Genomic DNA, 24,112 nt, shown 5'->3' on the forward strand with positions numbered 1-24,112 from the left:
TCTAAGAACACGAAGGAATTGAATTCTACAGACTGAACGCTGTAATAAAAAAATAATATTGGATATTTTTCCTACAGGAACTCAGTATTCGTAATTCTGAGAAGCATTATTCTGCTTCGTGTTTGTGTTAAAATTTGCAACATAAGAAGATAAGGTCTCTCGTTATGGAGGCTGGTTGAGAGGTCAAATCTTTAAACAAGTACTACTTTCTTTCTTTTCGACCTTTCGGAGAATGCTTGTTCCCTCATCTTGAGGTAAAAAAACGGGGGGCCATTCGCTCTGTTGGATCCGGAAGACGAACTGTTCCCGATCTGTGAATTAACATTTTAATACTTAAAAAACTAACGACGGCTGAATTAAAAAAAGTAGTAATACAAGACCATTGCAAAAGAGATTCAGAGAAGAACTTTAAACATTTCCTCTGTGGATAGATCTAACACTCTTATGACAATCGTCTGGATACTATTTATGGATAATTATTTACCAAACGTCTGGATTTCAACAACAAATGGACCGGCCACGTCGGCAAAATACAGAGAAAAGTGTATCAAAGACGGAATTAAGGACGCTGTTTGAAGAGGTTATTGAATGGCTGAGGAATGAACGGTCAATACGCGGTTCAAAACTTTGATTAATAATGATGACCATAATCATTATCATCATCAACGTGTAATGGTGTTTGTTTGGAAAACTGTACATCATTTCTTACCGTTCAAGCCCCGGACTTGCAAAACCACAATCCACTCTTTTTATATTTTTGGAATTTATATGAACCTCAGAATAAACAGCGATTACTTCCCCGAATAGCATCGACTAATTAATCTTTGTAATGGACACGCTCTGTGTTTCCCCTCAGACACGAAGCAAATGTTTTGAACATATTTTATATCAGCTTCTCTAAAACCTAACCTAACCTGTCTGTACCGGAAGGACTTGCGGACAGTACCTAGGAATCTTCAGAACCAGTAAAATGCCATCCACTTTACAATAATATAGTGTCTCTCAATACCCCACCCTCCAAGTCTACCTATCTTTGTCCTGTTTCATCTTCAGTCATCTCCAGCTGACCATCTTGGTAATGCGGATATTCGCAAGTAGGAAAACTGTATTCGGAGAAGCCTCTAATTCGGCCGCTTATCTCAAATGTCTGAGATTTAATAAAACCGCCAAATTCCCTTAAACACACAAATGTCTGATCATCACAACTTGGGCACACGCCCAAAATGTTGACAATCGACGTAACATCTGTACCAAGATCTTACTGCAACACAAACGTTCTGCAATCTGAACTCCTTCTAGATAAAATTGATGTGTCGAAGGCCCAGGTTTTCGCGTGCCTCACACCTGCATCGTAATTGCCTTTTATTTTAATCATGTTGCCATAATTTGCCTTATACATGTACTTTAAACTGAGACCGACATAATTAATTGAAAAAGTTCTCGATAAAACGCCTGTAATAAGCAAATGACATCGTTGACGGAGACTGATTCTGTACTGTTCGGTCACATTATCACCCTTTCTCTTAATGTTTCTAAGTAGGCCTAACTGGCGATTACTGTCAGCTGGTATTAGTCCTCATCAACAATTACGTATTTATCAGTTTATAACCTCGCGATTAGTTGTTCTGTAAGTAACTGTGCACACTTACATTCCTAACGCGATTTTTTTCTAGTTTTGCAGACATCAACGGCTTCGATGTTAATTTACATTTGATACAGACAGTGTGGTAAGCACAAAGAATTAGCTACAACGAATTGCTTAAAATCTGAACGAGATTAGTGTCAGAACTAGACTCAGACGTTGACAACGATCACCATGTACACCACATTCTTGCAACACTTTGATAGATAAAAAAAGTTACCTGTCTTAATTATGTGTTTCATCGGTACTCTTCAGCATAACCGAACGTAAATTTTCCTCTGATATTTTGAAGCTCACTAATACTGGAAATCTGTAGTTATCATATTGCATGTCAATCTTCCCGTTCCATATATTAATTTACCAGGACTTCTAAAGACATAAATACAAATTCAATCACTTTCTTCACTTCGTGGCCAGAATTTGGAAGACCTACGCTTAAAACGTTAATTTTTCTACGAGTTTCTTCTAAATATTTTACAGAACTATACTTGTAATTTGGATCGGACGTTTCGTGTGTGCTTAAAAATAAAAATAATTTTTGCCCTCTACATTTCATGAAAACGGACGCAAGATTTCTTGCTGAAACGTGGTTAAATGGGCTGAGTACAGAGTCAGCAGACCGGACACTTTAGCGCAAAAACAATTTACAATTTAAAAGTCTTCGCTACTTGCGTATTAATGGCTGCTGAGAAAGACAGGTCAACTCAAGCAAATGGACTACCGTTTTATAGCGGTGCTAACCTAATCTTCATTACGCCGCGTAGTAGTTTATATGTATATATTTAATTCGGACTTCGTGTTGTGTTGACATATACTAAGGTGATTTCCAAAAGAGTAGACAGAACCAGCAACTAGGCTTTGAGTTTATTACACCTTATGAAGTCAAGCGAGGAAATGTCAGGGTCGATTTGATTAGAAATTAGACATCATTTTATTTATAGATTTGATATAATTGCGTCATATTGTGAATTAAAATTTAATTATTCGTTGTATATAAATACAATTATACATAAGATATTAAAATATCATTTACATATTTGGTACAACTTTTTACTACATGTTTCGGTTACATTGAACCATATTCAGGTGTAAAGTTAAAAGTTAAATATAATTATAAAGTTAAGTATAATTTTATTTATATACAATTGTGATTAGACGGAAAAAACACGAATAATCATTTTATTTATTGGCGTAAGTTATACTGAATTCTAAACCACGCAGGGAGTGCCAATGAGGCTACACAAAACTGAAAAGGCCCAGATGACAATGGGATGAAACTTCTTACTAACGGCTTTACAGGTGATAGCAGCCAGCGTTATTTTATGGGTTACAAAACGCTGTAAATTGTGGCAGAAAGTGTAACGATTCAGAACGCGAAAGAAATACAGATTTCACATTTTATTAAATCAGAAGACAAATATCAGCAACTTCATCGCCGTAACAGCCTCAAATTTCACGCTAACTTTCTTAGGTTAATTGCCCACACAATCCTCTTATTTATCAGTAGATAACACATTTACGTCTAAAGATTTTCTGTATTTTGAGCTGTTGCGCCGCATAGTCTGGTAGAAGTTTACCGACGTTTCAGAGATGCTTACTGCCTTCATAATCAGGACGATGTGTATCTAAGCAACTAGTAGTCTCATGGTCTTAACAGATATTAATATCTGTTTATATCAAATTCACGAATATATTTTAAGCCCCGCAGTCATATATAACCACTAGGAAGTCCTAAAAATTCTAATTGCAAGCCAAAAAATGTAACCAGGACTTCATTATTTAACACGCAAAGAAACAGTTTCCTGAACAGTGAGATTTAAAGTATCCCAAGCTATGCTAAGCATAAATATACCGTCATTTTCCAACTTAATTATAAATTGTAGCCTCTCCCCCACAACCGCCTACATGACTATAGTGGGACAGCTTATATTTGTAATTTCGTAATTAATTTTGATGGCGGAACAGGCCAGAGGTAGAAGGAAATCTTCAATACGAAATAGAAACCATCACGAAATTTAAAATATCTTCTTCAAAGTGCAATTAACAAAGTACTAGGCTAGTTAGTCTAATTACTAAACATGATAACAATTACGTATTGCTGATGAGCATTTGGGAGTGTAGATCACAATAATCACAATTCTTGTAAGCCTTCAGTGCGGGCAAACTGATAAAACTCACTAAAAGCTTCCACTGTCGCGGGACGGACACATTTCCTACTGACCTGATATAAAGAATGTCTTATTCTTACAGCAGGGTTCCTTTAGCGGGGATAAGCACATCATAAGGTCTGTACCATACAAAAGAGAACACAGGACAATAGCCGGGAAAGAAGGGACAGATAGACGGATAACTACGACCGCAGACCACCCTCCGCCAAAGAACGTGCGCGTTTTAAACCTCGTGAAAACACTGACAAAACTCTGAAAATGTAACTAGCAGAATCCTTCAGTCAGGTTCTTACAATCAGCCGCACACTAAACACGCTAATGTGTGTTCAAGCTAAGTAATTCATTAATACATTCTCGTTAACGATGCATGAAGGAAACCATCTTACCGACGTTTTCCTGCAGATAGTCTGGACAACAATTTCTGTTTGCGACAACATTCTGACAGCGATAAAGAACCTTCAAAATGTGATACTAACGGCGTCTCGAGCAATCGACATGAAATCGACAAAATTCACCCACACAGACATAAAAGGTTATCGTTATAAATCGTGACGTGTGGATAGACAACAACGCTTCGGACCCTACTTTTTTCTGTCTCCACTTTACAGTTATCTTTCTTAATTAATATTTATCACACCAGATAAACACATAGTTTATAGTATACAATTTGGAACAAAAATTGTGTTTCATAAAAATATTTTTGTGTAGATTCTTTCTTCAAATGTCATCACAATCCGTTCAGTGCGTAATTTTTCGCTGCTACCGATAGACTGACGCAATATTTAAAGAGAAAAGGTACATTGTTAAAAAAATACGGAGTTTAAAATTTGGTCTACATCAGATTTACTGTGCGGTCTGTAGAAATAAATATTCCTGTCCATTACAATTGGTGAAATATCGACATTTACATTTTACGTGAGGGAACCAAAATAACTTGTTGTACTTACCACATTTTAGCTCAATACCAGGCCCACAGAAAATTCCAAGTCCCCAAAACAACCATCAAGTCACCTGAAAAAAAATAAGATACGCTCGTCTTTAAACTCTGGGCATTAAATGTTGGTCTTATCTACAAATGGCATTGTGACTATTTCTTTCTACACATGATCATTCTCATTTCACACTTACATAACGTCTGCAGCTGATAAACAGTCGTTAAATAAGCCACGTAGCAAATTTAAAACAATGGTTACATTATACACTATTATCATCAATGTCACTTCCGTGTTCCGATTGCAGGTGAATATAACTCATCATGGCGATACGGCATTGCCCGTTCATTTTTCAATCTGGGTGTTAAGATAAGTCACGTTACATTTTCATTATCGAACAAGTCGTTCTCAAATTTCGTCTGCCACATGTCTGGGCCTCTGACCCCTAAGGTATAGCACAACAGTCCAGGAACTCACGCCGATGGTTCTACAGTCCCTGTCTTCAGACCTGGTCCCTGGCCACGGGAAGGTGTAACACTATCGATATTATCTGTTATGGGTTTAATGGCTGAAACTCTGTATTCATCCGGGGAAGTTATACGTCATTACGGAGTAAATTTCCGATGCTTCGAAAATCTCCTTTCTTCCAGCATTATTTACTGAAACATTTAATTGCATTATTAACTGACTGTAGCCATATTTTTCGAATAATAATAATAATAATAGATTTCATGTTTTAACATGAAAAAACATAATAAACTACCGTTTTTCATATTTCCATAACATTAACCATGTACTAACAGACTCGACTTCTCAGTACCACTGTATGCAGGACGACAACTTCAGAATGTCTGGATCAGTCATGCCATTCAATACTCATGGGAGCAATTTGTAAGCCTACGTCGTATCTTTGCGTTTACCAGTCACAGAGTCACTGACCTGTGCTTGAAAGTCTGTACTAAGCGAATTAATTGCTAAGTGTTGCCATCACTAACAGCAGGGTCAAAATCACTTGGCGACTCCCGGGAGGGTTGGCGGTGAATAAAATCTCTGGGGCGTCTCACAAACAAACAAACAACAAACACACACGGACACAATCAAACGACAACCCATTGGTTATGTGGCCCTGCGTCATACTAGAATTTATAATTTTGTAGAGTTTGAAGTTTTCCACGGCTTTGTAAAAAAAAAATTGTGACCTCCTGGGCTTCTGCGACGTGTAGTATTTTGGTTGCATGCTAACGTTTTGTAGGAACATACTGCCTTCATTTTCAGTCCTGACAACAGAGGCTGTATATTCCTACGAAACGTTAGCATGCAGCCAAAATACTACACGTCACAACACCTCCATGTAACTTCGGCTCTCGGTGATGAGCAGCATTGAGTGCTGAAGATTCTCGAACGTTTAGGAAAATTATGTAGTTGCCATGTTCACGGTGGCGGGGTTAGAAATCCCTGAAAGATCTGGTAGTGGGATTTGAGTCCGGGGTGTCTGGTGTGATTGGGCGAGAAACAAATCGGTTGTGATCAATGACCTCTAGAGAAATGATGCCAGAATTGTAACGACAAGCTTTGAAAGTGTGTTCCGTACCGGATTATCTTCATGCGTTCTTCGCGACGTGCATAAAGAGATAAGTTCCCATTTTGGCCACCAGATTGCAGCACAATGTCTACCATACGATTATCTTCATCCGTAATTTTATCACCTCTGAGAGGATATTAAACAGTACGATGAGGTCCTTCAGAATGGCACAAACTCCACACCAAATTTCATCCCAATCCGTAGAGTGGTTCTAGAGCAGAATCAACTAGACGGACAGACACGACCAGCCCATAATACACTCTCCCTATGCACTTTGTGCAAATAACGCACAAAGAAAGCGTAGCAAAACCAACGTGTTCCGATGGTTACGCTAATAAATGTCTTATTACAAGCTCCTTCATAACTGCGTATCTAATCAGTGCTAATCAAGCGATTCCGTTATTTGGCGGTCGTCTTCGACAGATAGGCGTACGTATTTTGATCAGCATGTCTGGCACACAGACACGTTCAAATTCCTCCGGAAATAACAGTTTCTTTTGTTCGTTTAAAAAAAATAAATAGTGCATGATTTTCTTGAACCAGTGACTAGATAATTATCTGGTTTGTTTGTCAGGCTATTAATCTCTGCCATATTAAGACTTTTTCTTTCGAAAAATAAAGAAGAAAATAAATTGGTGTCTACATACACGAGTATGTAATGTTATAATTTTGGGGTTTCGGCTTTTGATGTTTTTTTTTCTTATTTATACGTGAGTAAAAAAAAGGTTACAAAGGGGTGAGGTAGAATGAAGGAGAAAGGTGTTTCGTGTGTATTGAATGAGTGTTCCAAAAACGGATGCGTAGAGAGGTGGAAAGGCTTGATAGTTGGGTCTTTCCCGCCGCGAGGTCCGTTCGTCTACTGTTGTGATGATTCTTGCCGGCTCGCTGGCCAACCAGCCAAGCAGCCAACCGAAGACCACCTTACCGGCCAGCTAGCGTTCAGAACACGCTCCCCCCATTCGTGTGTAAGTGGTACTAGTAATAGTGGCAGTGGAGTAGGAGAACACGGCTGTGAAAATAAGAAGTGTGTGGCGTGTTGCGGTAAAGCTACAAAGGTGGAGTGAGGGGGATTACTTTAGTCGAGGAGGGGGCCAACACGGCAGTATTCAACCCACGGCGGCCACACAATCTTCTCCAAGTCAGTCAGTTGGTCGGTGATCGGACTCGGCCTCGGATCGAATCGGATCTGAACTTCAATATCACCTACTAACCGCTTCTGGTGATTGGTGTCACGATGTGCTATTTATCGCAGGGCTATCTCCAGCAAAGAAATTCCGAAATTCGACAAATATTCTTTTTTGCAGATATCGCGTGAAATGACATTCCAGTGTTATGTGTATGTCATCAGACAAAACTTATTAATCTAGGGATTTTAGAATATCAAAAGTACTGTCACCGGTTTTAAGAAGTTCCGAAGACATTCTGCCAAATTATCGTGGCTGTACGCCCCTCAGCCATGCAGCACTGTTTGCTGTCATCGCCTTTCATACACATTGCATGAGAATTTATATCGAAATAAAAACATGGAATATCGACATTTTCGCAATTAGCACCACAGAACTACCGAGGAAACACGACCAAAAGTGAGAAATAAAACAAAAATCTTTAAACTACTTACAATTACCACAGCGATTATTCGAGGGATCCATAATGATAATGGAAGTTCCTTCAGACATCACGTCGCCATTGCCTGCAGTTCGCGTTAGCAGTTTCATTAGAGTTCCGTCTTACGTTTGCTTTACCACTCATTACTAAAGGTTAGAATTTCCTCTTCAAAAAACGACCTAGTGAAGGATATTTCCTGCTTTCTTGAGGTTTTATACACATTCATATTACAAATGAAATGTCTTGGGTTTCTATAACCTCAAAAAGTACTATGAGGCAGTTGTTTCTAGCTAGCTAGGTTAGGTAATGTATACATATTGGAAGGGGGGTCGGTGGATTGGAAACGTGTGTGTTAAGCCTGGTTTCTTTCATATATACAAGCCACGAGCCCAGGGATCATCTTATTACAAACACAGCCCGACGATACACACGTGCAAGCAGACAAGAAGATTTGGTTTTCCACGTGGAGGACAGCTGGATTAATGTGCAAATATCACACATCATGGAGCCAAGGTGCGGTATTTCGTGTGTATAAATTTATCTTTTAATTGCGGTTTTCTGTACCGAACATACATATCCTGTACGCGAAAAAAACAAAACATTTTGCTGTTACGGGGATCGGTTTGTCCAGGAAATTATCCCCATGTGGTAACTTCTTCCATTCCAGGAATTTCCGTCTGTAGTGAGATTAAACAAAGAGCCATGGTTGTATGTGGTATATGTGTTTGATAATATGCAATGAATGATAAGTTTGTTAATCAAGTGTACGCCTGAGGGCCTATTATAAGCAATTCACAGCTCAAACAAGGTACTGTGTGCGTGTGTCACAGAAATGCTCGAAACACGTTGTGAAGTTCTGGCGGCCGTTGACGGCAACAACCAGTGGCAAACCCATGTCTAGTGCACGGACGTAGGACTGATTCCTCTCTTCGAGGATTCTGAGACTTTTAATTCGTAACAGCACTGCCTCAATTTGTAATATGCAATCACAACATTGTATTTCGATTAACCTAAGGCCTCCTAATTACTATGCAACGAGGGTAACAATGACAAGATACGTCTGTAACGAAATATAAATACTAAACAGTTAATGAGTACGAATGATGAACTAAATTATCAACTACCAATTTGTTATTTGTCTATTTGTAAAGCTCTCTCAAACAGAATTTAGTGCGACGTGTTAATCCTTTTGTTTTTTAAGTGACTAGAAGATAAACGAGGAACATACAGGAAAAAACTAGATGATTTAAATGTGCGGAAGAAAAACTAGTTCTACAGTAAAGAAATAAACCGCTGAAGTGAGGCTCATCTCTCGCTGCACACGCGAAATGTGTTCAGTTGTACCTTACGTGTCCACGTGTTGCGAAGTGAATTTTGTGTGTCGGTGCTAAATGTGCGTTGGTTTCAGCAGTACTAAAGAACATTTAGAACTATAAAAGACGTGCAGCAAGATTCTTCTCCGTGAGGTACCTCAACATCTCCGGGGACAACGCTGTCTCTTCTTGCACTTAAGGTAAGTACATTTTGAATTCCACAGAGTAATCGTTAATTACGCACGTTCAATTTGAGCTCTGTCCCCACAAATACAAGTGCCTCCTTTCATCCATTTTGTTATTTGGTTGGTCTGCGCATGACCACAGCTGCTGCTATGCTTCTTCGTCATTTTACTCGGGCATGTTTGCTTTTGTATGTTCTAACTACTGTCTTTCGTTATTGAAACAGAGACAGCAGATGCCATATATATAGTATTTCTTCTGTGCACGCTCTGTAAGTAGTCAATCGCTCAATCACTCACTACGTCAGGTTCAAGCACCGTATAATCTGGGTAGTAATAAATCCATCACTTGTAACAATTAATCAAGTTGTCTTCACAGTGCATCCATTCATTCCGCTATATACCCATATAGTTTTCACTTACTCCTTTAGCTAGAAGTGTCTTAAAACATTTTAAATTAATTTTCTGCTTCGTTTATTTATCGTTTAATAATGTTGTTAACACTGTGTTATGCCATTCAAGCCTTCTGCTCGTACAGAGTTCGTGAATTTTTTTGAATTTGTATTCCTTTCTAAACTACTGCTTTCAAAAGAAATAAATTATAAATTGGTTCCTTCGTCCATCCGTCCAACAGCGAACCAAGAGTTCGCTCCCTGTCTCACTAACAAAGCACTTGCAATTTTAAGCCATTCATTACTTACGTATTTATTCATGATTACTTATTAATTAAACCTGACGTTCCATAAGTGTCTGGTTCTCGTTAAAGAGATCGTTGGGACACTTGCCGAGACAACACAGTGACTTTCCCACCCTCCCTCCCCGGCCAAGGACTGCTCTCTCCCCCCCCACCCCCTCTCTTTACGAGACAATACTGTGAGAAAGATCTAAAGTTTTATATCAACGTCATTAATCTATTTTCTCGTCATGACAGTGGTTACAGACGGAGATGTGAGGGCGGAAAGAACAGTCCTTTTTGTCTTCGTGACATTAACCAGAATTTTTGTAGGGAATAAACTCGTGTAAAATTGGGAATAATAAGAACCGAATGGATTTTCACATTAGCAAGTTGGTGAGACTGTACATTACTCTCATGTTGTTTACGCGTAACATTGCCTGTTCAGCGAATCGTTTTCTTGGAAGTACCAATCTACCTGACCACTGAGACAGGAGACAGTTTAAGTTACTGTACGATTCTGAGCCCACAACAGAAATATGTAGACAAGACTGTGCCATGAAAATTACTTTTGCCGACATTTAGATATAATCTAATAAAACTGTCAGTTCTCAAAGTAATATTAACTTGTTTTTGCTGTGTATAAAATATTTTTCTCGCATTTCTTACATTATTTTCCCAGTTTCTACCCAATATTAAAAATTACATAATTCGTTTCTGAACTCTATCCTAAGTCAGCTGCGGCCAATCTGTTTTAGTAACCTCCTGACATTACTCTCGTAACTGTCAGGTGTTTTAAAACCGAAACTAATTATTTTCTTGTTTCCGCCATGAGTGGTATATATTCTGTCCATGACATCCTTATTGAGTTAATTACCATAACGATATGAAGTGAACAGCACAGATTGTTAAGCAAGACAATATACGATATAAGATCAGAACCAAACAATACTGTCCTTTCACACCATCTTCAAAGAAATATGACTGTCAGCTGGCGAGACCCATATTCTGTAAGAAAGGAAATTACTCGCATCTGACAGCAAACTTTGTAGCCAGCAGCGAGATTTGAGGTTCTTACGGTGTAGGTTACAAAGATGTCTGTCTTCTGGGTTATTGCGCCGTGTTGTCTGGTAAAGTTTACCGACGTTTCAGAGGTTATTGCTGCCCGAATTATAACCTGTCCTTAATGCCTTCATCACCTCTGAAAAATCGGCAAACTTCTACGGCGTAACAACCCAGGAGACAGCTATGAAGACTAAGTTATGTCGGGTGTCGTGCATATGCTTTCTAGGATTCGAAAATGTAGTTGTCTTAAACTTCTTCATTCTGACACACCTTATTAACAGGACCAGTACAATACATTTCCAGAGTACTATATGACCCATTCAGTTTCATTCATAATCTTATCATCACATTATCAATGACACTGACAGTTATTAAGTCTGTTGGTCACAGTTTACGATGTTGGACCGAACGTTGAGTTAGTAACTTAACATTTTCCCTCAACCGCTGCCTTCCACAGTCTTTCCAATTCATTACTCGTCATTTTTATAGTCTGAGAACCTGAAAGCGTCGTTAAATAAACAACAAACAAATACACATCTCAGTATATGGCTCTGGCCTTCTTATTTATTACTCGAAGGACACAGTCCTTGTTCTGTATTTCAATTCTATTCTCACTAATGCGTATTTAATTATTATTTTACGAAACAATATCTACTGCTGAGATCATATACAGTCAAATGAGACATTCTAAGGCAAGGTTACTGCAAATGAAATGGTAAGTTAAACGACGCCACCTCGTAGTGAGGTGTAGTTGCTGTCTGTTTCAGGAAGCTTGGACAGGGCTGAGTATGTAAATTTTGTATATTCTACACGTTGGAAGTTATGAAGTGTTCAAACAAATAAGTATGAGCAACATACACAGAATGATTAGTTTTTTTAGACATTTGAAAATGTAAATAAAAATGAGTTCCTCGAACCGAAAGAAAGGAAGCAGGCCTAAACTTGTAACTGTTAAATACACAAACATCGACAACCTTTCTCGTTCTGTGACTTCTGATTCGCTACTCTTATCTCTGGCACTAAAAGCACATTACAGAAATTTGGCAATGCCACAGAACATTATTTAATGAAACTATCTTTTATTCTGCACGTGGTACAGTTCTATTTATACCTACTCTTAATTTATAGCGATTCTTTTCCACGTCTTTAATCTCTGTTCCTGACTCTAATACAGCAAAATAAGAGCTTTTATGAGAATTTCTTGGGAATGTGAGATTAAATTTAATTTTGTTACGTGTCGTTGAGTTGGATTTATTACTCACTCGTAGGGGTTTTTCGACAATTTTTTTAATCAAACACGGATGCTATTTAGTGTACCTTTAGAGACTTACTTAAGGATGTCGTTTCAGTTATAGAAGTTATAAACATAAATTCAAATGTGAAGATGATCATGAATGGCGAGTAGGTTAAGAGTCTGAAAGAAGCTAATGTGTCCTTCTTTGAAGTACTATCACGGACTATGCCTGCAGAGGCTGAATAAAACTAAGAACATCTCAGAATTCTCGACAGGTCTCCAAAAAGCAGAGAGAAACACGACTCCAAGCATTTCGTACTCCGTCCTGCTAATAGTCATTATTATATATAGCGGATCCAGACTGGTTACATATGAGACTTACCACTTACTGGGACTTACCACTCACTTTCTACTAGTGCGTGTCTACCATTAAGCACACCCAACTCAACATTTACTTTGACTTTATTCAGCGACGCCATTTCAGCTGTCGCTGTCTGAACTGTAGTAAAAATGGCAGACTATTGTCAAAAGTTTAGACAGTAGTGGCAGGATGATAATGAATCGTGAATTGGCGTGGAAGGGAGGAGATAGTTAAACCTGTTTTTGTGTCAGCACGAACATGAACACAAAGATTCTTGATGGCAACTATTATTTCGTTACAGGTCAAAAAAGAGTAGGAGCTATACCTCCACTCCCCCCAAGCGCCTGCATGGCGTGTAGCGGGACAGCTTTACTTACTTACTTACTTACATTACGTACTTACACGTTATTTCGTTACAGCGTCTTGTAATCACCTGTGACATAATTTGACCCAAAATACCCCCAACATATCGGTTTTTAATAACTGGAATGGGGTATCTCCGTAAAAACATTTTATTGTCATCATCCAGAGGTTAAATTTTCTGTGACCCAATCTGTTTTCATCCGAGAAAGTTGTTGTTGGTGGTGGTAAATTAGTAGTGACATGGCTGCAACTGATTCGAGGGTATCCAGTGGCGGGTTATGTGGGAAGTTTCTTTCACAGACACAAGACCAGCAGCTTCTCAGGGAGTTATTATTATTAGTCAGATATCTTCTTATTTTACTATAAATGCCCAAAAATATAACTTTGCTGAATAATACTAGCTGCTGTGTATCTCCCATACAATATTTCTGTCACAATCAAGGATATAACAACCTATTATTGTAAAATTTCTTATCAAAAGATGGCGGACTCATATTATATGTTGGTGTCAGCCACTTAATATTAAAGCTGTATTTAGTGCCAACGATTCGACATTGAAGGACGGCCTATAAACCTACTGATGCAGACCGTCCCATTACTCGGGGATGATTTAAAGTCTTTCGATAAGCGAAAACATGCGTGACACTTCGAGATTCGGCCTGTGGGAATACAAACATTTGACTCAATAATTTGAACGTCAGGTAAAACCTCATAACCTGAGTGAGACGTATAGTTTCGTGCCGGTCGGTGAAAGTTTCCCTCGCCAAACTGTGACGACTGGTAGCAGGCCACAAGCAGTTGTTTTCTGTTCTGTGTGCCAGTTTCCATCACACGGAACTGCGACCAAAGGTTACAGTTTTGTCAATAATATCTTCAGGCCCTTCTGAGGAATGCACCTCAAAATATGTGGAATGTCTGGTGACTTTACGTCAATACTTCAGGGTCTTATTCCTGAGGTCATTGCCAGTCAGAAATGTATGAACACACGTCCGGTTTTTAATGGTTACGGAACTACGGATATTTAAAATTCAAGATTCGTGTGTCTTGCAGCATCGAAAATTCGATGATGTCGTTCATCTGTTTATTTTTTGTTCATTCACCATGTTTTTGACGGAAGTCTAGGGCTACGAAGTCCGGTGACCGCAGTGGCCACTTCTACGGACTACCACGACAAATCCATCGGTCAGAGAACTCCTCATTCACGTATTTAATCACGTTTCAACTGAAATGCGGCGTGCCTCGTTACGCTGGACGTATATCCTCAATTGTGTTGTGTGTCTTGAAGACTCATGGGTGACAATGAATTTCAAATATCTATCAGCTATCTACTTTTCTTGTTATTATCTTTTACATTCTAAAATCTATCCCAGTTCTGTCGGAAGACAAGGCACGTGTTACTGAAAAGTGCATTCAACGTTCAATGGAAATCAACATGTACTCGAAGTTTTGTGGATACGTATCGTTTACAAAGAGGAAAAATAATTATCCGCATCTCGAAAAAAGGCCTTAGGACACCCACTCTCATTACATGCTAACTCTCATACCACCTTAATACTTATGTAGATCTTAGCAAAAATTCGCCATTAAGCATGGAAGAAAAATGTTAAAGTTGTCATTGGAAAATGAAAATGAAAATGAAATGTAGTGCAAAAATTATCGGGATCAGAAAACAATGATAAATTCTGACATTAGACCCATAAATGTGTACTATCATACGTTTACATCAGTGAGGTGATATTGAAATTTTAATGATAATAGTGGGCTCTGTAATGTCTTTACAGATGATTAAGAATATAATCGAAACCCAGAATTACCCGCTGACCTGTAATTATGGATCTACAGAGTACGTTCCTTTGGACACTATCTGAAATAAAACAGTTAATGATCGTAAAATATATTGTGTGATCATATCAAAATCCATTTAAATATATTTAATTAAGACCGTGTGAAGCAGGCCAATGTTACAAAAAATTACATATATGTTGATGTTCTGCATTTTGGCACTGTGTTGAATCGCAAGTAGAATCCAGCGTTTCGGAACAACAAACCGCCTCCATCTTCAGGGCTGAAGATTCACACGGTGCAAAACTCCTCAGACCATCACCAACGTACCGTTGTAAAAACCTCAAATCTGTCACAGACACTGTTTTTCAAACGTTTAAAGAATCATTTGCACAGATATTATTGTTATTATTATTATTACTAATAATAATAATAATAGATACAGAAACAATGCGATTTAGATGATGATGTTCTGTGTTCTTGTACAGCGTGAACTTCTGAGTTGCAGCCCTCAAGATGGTGACATTATGCTCCTCCGAAATGTCGGATATTTACCTACAAATTAGCTCAGCGTTACAACGCAGAAAACGAACATCGACATCTTCATAGTCGGTCCTCGCCTCTTGTTTCATATTTGAACCCCAAAATTTTCTGTCACTGCTAGACACTGCCAGGAGCCAGGTCGTTGCAGGTAAAACCCCACCCTACATTTGTCCCACTCGCTATGAGTCCCAATTACATGTATCAAGTGTAATTCGGTCACAGCCTAAGCCATTGTTCCGCGTGATGACACCATAACCAAGTAGGACCCTCCCTCCTCGGGTGACCGCCAGCAGTATCAGTGATGGCTTTTCCGATTATGAGGTATTGTGGCGTTTTTGCTTGGATTTTTGACTTAAGTGAAAATAAATTATATATACGAATATCGCAATGGTCCACAGACTTTCCCAAAGCATGAATCCGTTCTAAATTGTGCACTGTATGAAGAATCGGGAAGTCTGAATGCCCATCAGGCTTGGCCCACATCCATGCAAAAACCATTCCGGACTCTGTTTCACAAATAATTTCCTCTTGATACTGATAGTAAAATAAACCAACGTCACCAGCTGATAGATCTGTAATATACAGACCATTCAGTTACCAAAGACTCAGTATAAAAGTTTAAAATAAACAAATTAATCAGAACCAAAAACCGTAACTATAAATTGGGAAGCACCACTTCAGGATGGAAATTTTCTCCCCTTACACATTTTCTAGAATTATCCGATGATTGGTAGCTGTTACGCGTATACTGTAGTGTGTAACATAAATAACGTATCAGTCTCTTCAGAAACACGTTTCTTATTATCAGAGGCTGCTGATACGCACCCATCAACCGCTTTGAAGGTCTACCCCTTTTCATAAGTCCGCTACATCCTTTACGCTGTCTGCTCCATCCGTAACAAGACAACGCACCGAACGTGGTGACGGATAAATTTAACACGACGTATCATCCGCAAAATTTATTTACTATCTGAGAATTCAAGTACTCACGGCGGTGAGTCTGAAGATGGCTGTCTTATGGGATGTTGCTCCGTGTAGCCTGGTATAAACTGACCACTGTTCTAGATGTGCTTGCTGCCTCCATCATCAGGGCGATGATGGAGGCAGCAAGGACCTCTGAAACGTCGTTACACTACTTTTAATAAGTTAACTTCCAAGAGATTTTTGCCGATAAAACTTAGTACCCTGACCCACCGGTGACCTTTACTGGTAAAAGAAATTTAGAACTCTTGCTGTATGGCGCTCAGAAACCTCTTGTATATTTCCTGTCCCAACTGTGGTGTCAGGCCATTTCATTCCACGAAGACTGAGTTTCCAATTAACTATTCCGTCCTGTGGTCCACCAGTGACTCTCACTGGACCCAACTTGTTAACAGTTTTCTCACGTGCATGTTTTTAACTTAAGTGTTGTCGGTGTGGTGATTTGCGTACACTTTTACATCAACAGAGGTTTAAAAGTATGTGGGGCCACTTGATATGCGCTACCGTCTAGTCGAGCAGATCTGCCGAGTGTCACTTCCAGGCGCCATCACCTGATTTATAGCGTGTTAATATATTGACAGTCATGGCGGCGAAGGGCTTAGGGCCATAGTATTTATAGGAGGCTCGCCTGACCTTATCTGACAGCTCTGATAGTGTGTAGTAAATGAGTTACGTTTTACAGTTCACAATAACTGGCGCTGTCCGAGTCAGTCTGGCATTATGCAAGGTTCTTAATTTACGTAACGACATGGAACGCTGTATGGCTAGAGGTCTCTCTCTCTCTTGGAATATAATTATGCATATTAAGTATCCGATTACGTCTTGCGTTTAAACTTACATGTTTCTTAGGAGGAAATGAAATTATTTTTAACAGCAAATATCTTTCAGAGACACTGAACAGAACTATATAAAGTCTGCTAAAACCCATTTCTATAAATCGATGGTTTCTCGATCTAGTTTATCTCGAACTTAAGTGGGCTTAAGTAGGCTAAAAAATATTTAAGAATGGGAAGACGTCAACATATGTATGAATAAATTCCTTGAAATAAAATACAGAGATGAAGTTCAGTCCACTGACTGTAAAATGGCAACTAATTATCTATTTTTAAGCGTCGCTTGCGTCGTAAATTTTTAAACGATGTACGTACAATATTTCCTCAGTTTTAAGAAGTCGTAAATTTTAAGAGTCAAGCTCTTGATTTAATAATAGGTTTTAAGAAAACAAAGAAAACGCTATATCGATTCTTAGATGCCATTAAATGTAAGACGCACCACGATTTCAGAAAATTTGAAATGTGAAAAAGTGTATCTTAATGTCGAGGGAATACGTTAATCTATGCGTTCTGTTCATGAAGTGTTTAAAGTAAGAAAAAAAATATTAAACACATAAATTTCGAGAAATTTCTACTGGAATTCCTTGCAAATTGTTGCAGTCTGCTTGGTACTATGCGAAAACAAAACGGTAAGTGTAAAGAACGAAATTTGTTTTGTCCATTTGCGCTGAAAAGATTGGAAAGAGAACTTTAATTTTATTGTTAAAATTTTCGCAAAAAAAAAAAAAATCCCCGGCTTGACTGAATACTATCACAGTTAAAAATGGCGAATTCGTTCAGTTGAATTGTGGTAAATCCCAGAATACTACTTTTTATTTCCAATCGTTATGGTTTGAATGTCTATGATCTACATCCTAAAACAAATCAACGTTAATATATTTGTAACTGTGGTTTCAAATGCGGGGTATGAAGCAAAGTTCTGGCACAAAATGAAGGATGAGTTCTAATAAAAAATGTAATAAGTTCACATGGACATTGGTCCGGAAATACCTCCTTTTCGAGCCACACGCCTTTCTCCATTTCTGAAATTTTCTATGTGTCATTATCTTCGTTGAGTACCCCTGGCGCTTGGAACAGAAAATGTGTAACAAGTCCTCAAAATATTTACTTAGAAGTTCCCGTTGCGGAAATCTTGGCTGGTAGAGAGGAGCCTGACCTCTTGACTGTTGTAATTTTCACTATTATAAAAGAGATGCCTGTTCGCCATTTCTTGGAATGAATGAATAAATAATAATTTTCAAGAAACAGTCAGCATGAACTGATCTGGTGTCCAGTGCCTACGTAGCTACTGTCTGTCTACTATTCCACTGTGTGGAAGGGAGTGGGGAAAGGCAGGAATACCGCACTGCGCAAGCGTGAGCTTGTGCTACCAACTTTCTCATAGACATTACCTAACTGCATACCAGAGTACTGAATGTCTACTCCTTACGTTCAATCGTTGTCAGAACTGCGTTCGAAGTGTTTAGCTTGCATTTGTATTGTTAATTACAGAAAATTATCTTACTTTCTTCGCCAGGGGAAGAAAAATATGGCTGTAACTCGAAAAAGAAGGCTTTTTCGGACCCATTCGGGTTGTTGTGTTGTTTTGGTTCACAGAACACATTTACATATAAGCCAAACCTTAAGTTACATTCTCTACTTCATTATTTTCATTGCATTTTGTCCACAAATCTTATTCGCTTACACCACACATTTCTGTAACAATGTTTATAATCAGATTTATTATTTACGTATAATCACAGTGAAAAAGTATTTTATTAACACTATAATTTTTTTTAATATTCCGCATATCACAGTGGTTTACGGCCTATTTTTATTCTCGTGTTACACAAAACAGAAATTATCATGATTAAAATTACAGATTTATTTGTTAATAAAATGCTCCAAATATTTGTAACAGCAGTTGATTCACTTATTCAACAAACTACGCTGAAAATCGTCCATTTAATAAATGTATTTTAGTATACCGAAAGTGACCTGGAGACTGGAGTTGGACCAGCTCTCGAAACGTCATGTATCAAATTTACGTCAAACAATTAACAATGCCTAATAGTTATACTGTTGTACCTGTTATTGAAACTAAAGTCATTACGTCTTTTTGAGCGGGGCAGCCAACGGGCTGGGTTTTAGAGGACATATTTGTATTCTCTCTTTAACCCTGAGTACCTCAGTTTGAGTCGTAACATACTAAAAGAATTCTCAAGTCAAGTGTATTTATCTGTAGAATTCCAGTTAGCATATCATCTGAAATGACTGAAGAATCGTTTGAAAGCTGAATTTACTCCTACACCAACCACTGTTATTAAATTGTGCATGTGTGTTGGATGAACATACCTATTCTTCATTAAACTGTAATAAAGACTCGAAATTTCACAGCCACAAACCGTCTCTCTCTGCAAACATACTTAACCTTCAGTTGTTTTTCTCCCAAACGTACTCTTTCACCCTCGAAGAATTCTTTCCAAAGTTAAATGTAAACACTCATCAGTCTTTCAATACTATGCAAGAAATAACTTTCTATTTGTATTTGTAGGTTACATGTAAAATGCCTAAGGAAACTGTCGTTCAACAGTAGGAATTTAAAGTGTGCAAAGGCTGACGTCATAGTTTCGAAATATTTGATTGTTTTAGATATGGACACCTGATGGTCAAATTTAAACGTGATCAAGATCTAATTTATAGCATAATCACAACTAATTTCTGACTGTTACTTAGATATAGCCGAGACCTTCAATCTGCTTTCCCTGTCTTCTGATACAGGCCTTATACGTGGGTGTGTATGACTGACTCTTGGTTTATTTAATAACCCATCTCCAACTGCATTGGCTGTGCAGATCGAAAGAAAATAATGACTGAATGACAATTGAAGATGTCTTTCTTCTGAGTTGTCGCACCGCGTAGTCTGGTAGAAGTTTACCGACGTTTCAGAGGTCGCCCTGATGATGGAGGCAGCAAAGACCTCTGAAACGTCGGTAAACTTATACCTGACTACACGGAACACCAACCCAGAAGACAGCCATCTTCAGACTCACCGTCGTGAAAACCTCAAATCCTGAATGATAATTATAGGTAGCTGAGAGGTCTAATAAAATTGCAACAAATATGTTAGGGTACTGGTCACAAAGTTGAGAATCGAAATCCGTACCTCCCAGAAATAAAACAGGATTGCTAATTATCGCATGATCTCCTCTTTCATGCGCTGTTTCCCCGATCATACATCACGAAATCAGAAACATTCACACGAAACTAACTCCAATCACGTGTCCTCAACTTGGCTTCTAAGAAACAGAATGTGGTTTAACCTTGATTTACATATGCTATAGATATAAAGGTCCTTTAGCGAATAACATTTCGAAAATAACACATTTTCTATTTATGCTATATAAGATTTATGACGTGATATCACCTTGTTTCCAGACCGTAAAAAAAAAGAAGCTCTTGTTCGTTAGAACGAGTTTAGAATTCGTCATGCATTCGTCCATTTATAAAGACTGCACTTCGTTTCTCGGGAGACCACGGCAACTTCTGACGTAACCAACTCGTTAGTATCAAGCATCCAAATATTCACCAGCGTTACAACAGTAACTGAATGTACTCTGAGCCAGGTAAATAAAAGTTAACAGTCAAAGGCTGTTGCCTTAGTTTCATGTCAGTTTCTGGTCAGTGTTGCTGATGTTATTGGGTAAACACATAAGTAGGAAAAACAAAAAGATGGTAGTAAGGAGGATGGTGTAGACGTAAACAGAGGCAAATGAATAGGCTGATAATTATAATCATAAAGGAGAAGATCATAACATAAAGATAGTTAATTAATCTTTCGAATTTGTAGCAAAGGTAAACTATTTCGGTACAACAATAAATAAACATTTTAATATACCTTTAAAGCCAAATGGTAATTATGTGTACCATCTGATTTAGCAGTCAATAAATTTGCATTTTATATTTGATGTTTCGTATGATTCTCAGAATAAACAGCGATTATTTTCCTGACAGCATCAACCATTTGGTCTTTGTAGTGGTGAAATGTGGCGTTTAATTTCCGGTACGGACTGTATTCTTAAGTACTATTTACAGGAGCTCAGACTTCAAAGAAACCCCTTCCCCCCATAAATAAAGTGTTTCTCACTTCTTCCCATAATTTTTCTTTCTTTCAACTAGGGCAACGCTTGCCATCATATAGATCATCAATTGTAATCCCTTTGGTTTATGCAATACACATAACATAGTTACTAAAACCGATCTCTCACACGTGCTGAAGTTTCGTCTTGATCGGGTTATAGAGTTCATGAACATGAACAGCATGGCATTTTCTGAACACAGAAACTTTAAAAAAATGCAATTTTGAGATTTTTATGCGCGAACAAGTAGCCATTTGTGAGATTTTACGCTCTCACGGCGTATGAAGATGACTGCCTTATAAACTGTTGCGCCGTGCATTGTGATGGAAGTTGCGGACGTTTCAGAGGTGCTTGCTGTCTCCTGGAAGACCAAGCCATTGGCTTCGCGTCTCCCCTTGGAGAAGCCTTTGGGGTTGCCTAATTCACAGGGAGCGGCGTACGTGGTGGCTAGTTGAAAGACGGTGAAGGTATTCAGAGAGACGATGAGGAGTTATACAATTACAGAGCTTACACAATGCTAAATAATTATTCAGTATAGGAGGTCTTTAAATAAAAAGTCACATGCATTTAATTACCGCCGTCTGATGGACAGAGAAAATGCATAATAAAGAAAATGGATTCATATTATTAACAACTGTTAACGAAATGATATGTCGGAGTTTCAATTGTGCTGAAGCCTCCCACAGCAGCTCCTGGCGCCGGGTTTATATTCCTAGTATATTTTCTGCACGTCTTATTCACAGATACGATCATTTCAACCTTTTAACGCCTGCAGTGTTCATAACTTACAAGTTCATGAGTGGTTCAGTATTTCCCACACCAATGTTGTATACGCACTTTCATTGCTCCATTCAAGAGTCTTCTGATGTTAACTACCGTCTCCTCTAACAGTACAGACCAGACAACCTCGTAACGGTGTTTTTAACCTCCAGCTAATTTACGAAATATGAGATACGTGTCGTTGGCAAACACAGTCTGTTTTAAACAACCTCAGTGTTTTGCAGCAACGTTTGGGTCATTTACCGATCGATGTAACCGTGTGTACAAATATTTCTGTTACGTTTTATTGAGAAAAGATATAAATAACTTAGAACAGACATTAAAATTTGAAGCTCTCGTCAGTGGTCCGACTCAATTATAGAATTGTCCACTATAACCTGCTATAGATTTACAAATTTAAAGAAATTTAAACTTTCAAACGCGTATCAAATAACAACTTGTATACTGCTGTTTTATTTTCCAATTAAATAAAGCGGAAAAGTATTCAAATGAAATTAATATTTGTGTGTTCTTGTGGGAAAGCAGAGAAAGACAAATATATCATAAGCTAAAGACTGAAATCAGTAAAAGTAGGCGGTTACAATTTTACCCATCCATGTGGTGTGACAGTCGCGTATTTTATAATCGTACCCTAGAAGACACAGATTTTGAACAGCCATACAGAATAACAGGAGAAATTGTAAGAGTTTGTGTTAGATTTGTGATACCACACCTTCTCTGCAGTACCAGTGCCAAAGGTAGCTGCGTGCTTAATAAATGCTTCTTTTTTTTACTTTTTCTAACCTATAATCATTTAATTACAAATAGCAGTGGAAAGAAATTCAATGTCTTCTCAGAAACTAGCCTTATAAATACGGTCATTACAGAAGCCGTAGAGACGTTAATGTTAGACGTGTTAAAATTACAGCTTTAAATGCATTTAATATCAGAATTTGTGTCCATTTCGAAATTCCAGCATTAACATGAATCGATCCCAGAACATAGGAAGAAAAATACACTTCATATCCAACGGCATTACAATTAATGAACGTTGAGTGATACGATACACTTTAATTTTCAGAAATAAACTTTACAATTAGTGAGATAAGTGATGATAAATGTATGAAAACGGATAAAATACCGACGCAGTGCTAAGAAGCACAAGGAATTAGCTCCTTTAACAATATAATGTAATGGCTTCTCAAACCAAGGCCCGCCGATATATTTTGTGTGGCCCACGTACACTTTTCATATTATACTCTCAAAATTATTCACCGCCAAAGTCATTTATTTATAAATGAATAATTGACGAAAATAATGCGTCAGATATTGCTATAACGTTATTGATTAACAACGAACGACGGCTGCGCGCACGAAAATGTCTTCTGAGATGTTGCACAGTGTAGTCTCGTATAAAATGACCAACGTTTCCGAGGTGATTAATGCTTCCATCATCAAGGTAACATCCCACAAGACAGTTAACTTCAACATGTGAACGTATCTGCAATAATCATTTAGTAGCAATTTAAACAAACTGCCACGAGGCTGCAATGAAGAATTTCTTGTATTTCTATTATATGCTACATATATCGCCCATCCCAATTCTTTCTTAGGTCCAGATTTCCCCCACTGATGCATGTTATAAGTAGGTTAGAATAAGCTACAAGCATGCCCAGCCAAATTACGTATGGAATCGCAGGACGGTTATAACGAAAATCTCACTTCCGTATCCCACCGCCAAACCTTCATACTTTAAGCACTTCAAATGTTTATGAAGTGAACTGTGTCCGGAGATGAAGGCCAAATTATAACTTGGGGAAACATTGACTAGGTAATCGAATTTCTGTTGAGTCAGAATCTCGACGTTTTTCTTTTATTATTTTACGACACTGTATCAACTGCCGAGGTAACGTATGAAATGAGATGGAGAATTTTTCCGATGTTTCTCTGATGGTAATTTGTTTTCCTTGTAGTTG

At 38.2% G+C, this 24,112-nt stretch overlaps 2 protein-coding genes across 3 annotated transcripts in view; one reads left to right on the forward strand and one right to left on the reverse strand.

The window, feature by feature from the left end:
- The window catches only part of LOC110832905 (mitochondrial mRNA pseudouridine synthase Rpusd3), a 77,614-nt gene extending 72,793 nt beyond the window's left edge, over window positions 1-4,821 (reverse strand). The window contains exon 1 of the transcript XR_015534149.1: window positions 4,758-4,821. The gene's annotated coding sequence lies outside the window, so the exon portion shown is untranslated. The remainder of the gene's footprint in view (window positions 1-4,757) is intronic.
- A 2,467-nt stretch (window positions 4,822-7,288) lies between these two features.
- The window catches only part of LOC110832906 (uncharacterized), a 181,712-nt gene continuing 164,888 nt past the window's right edge, over window positions 7,289-24,112 (forward strand). For both annotated transcript variants that reach the window (XM_022070364.2, XM_022070365.2), the window contains exon 1: window positions 7,289-9,442. The gene's annotated coding sequence lies outside the window, so the exon portion shown is untranslated. The remainder of the gene's footprint in view (window positions 9,443-24,112) is intronic.

The sequence above is a fragment of the Zootermopsis nevadensis genome, unplaced genomic scaffold (genome assembly GCF_977971745.1).
Source record: "Zootermopsis nevadensis isolate Lab colony 2312 unplaced genomic scaffold, Znev_1.0 Znev_ptg000008l, whole genome shotgun sequence".
NCBI lineage: Eukaryota > Metazoa > Arthropoda > Insecta > Blattodea > Termopsidae > Zootermopsis > Zootermopsis nevadensis.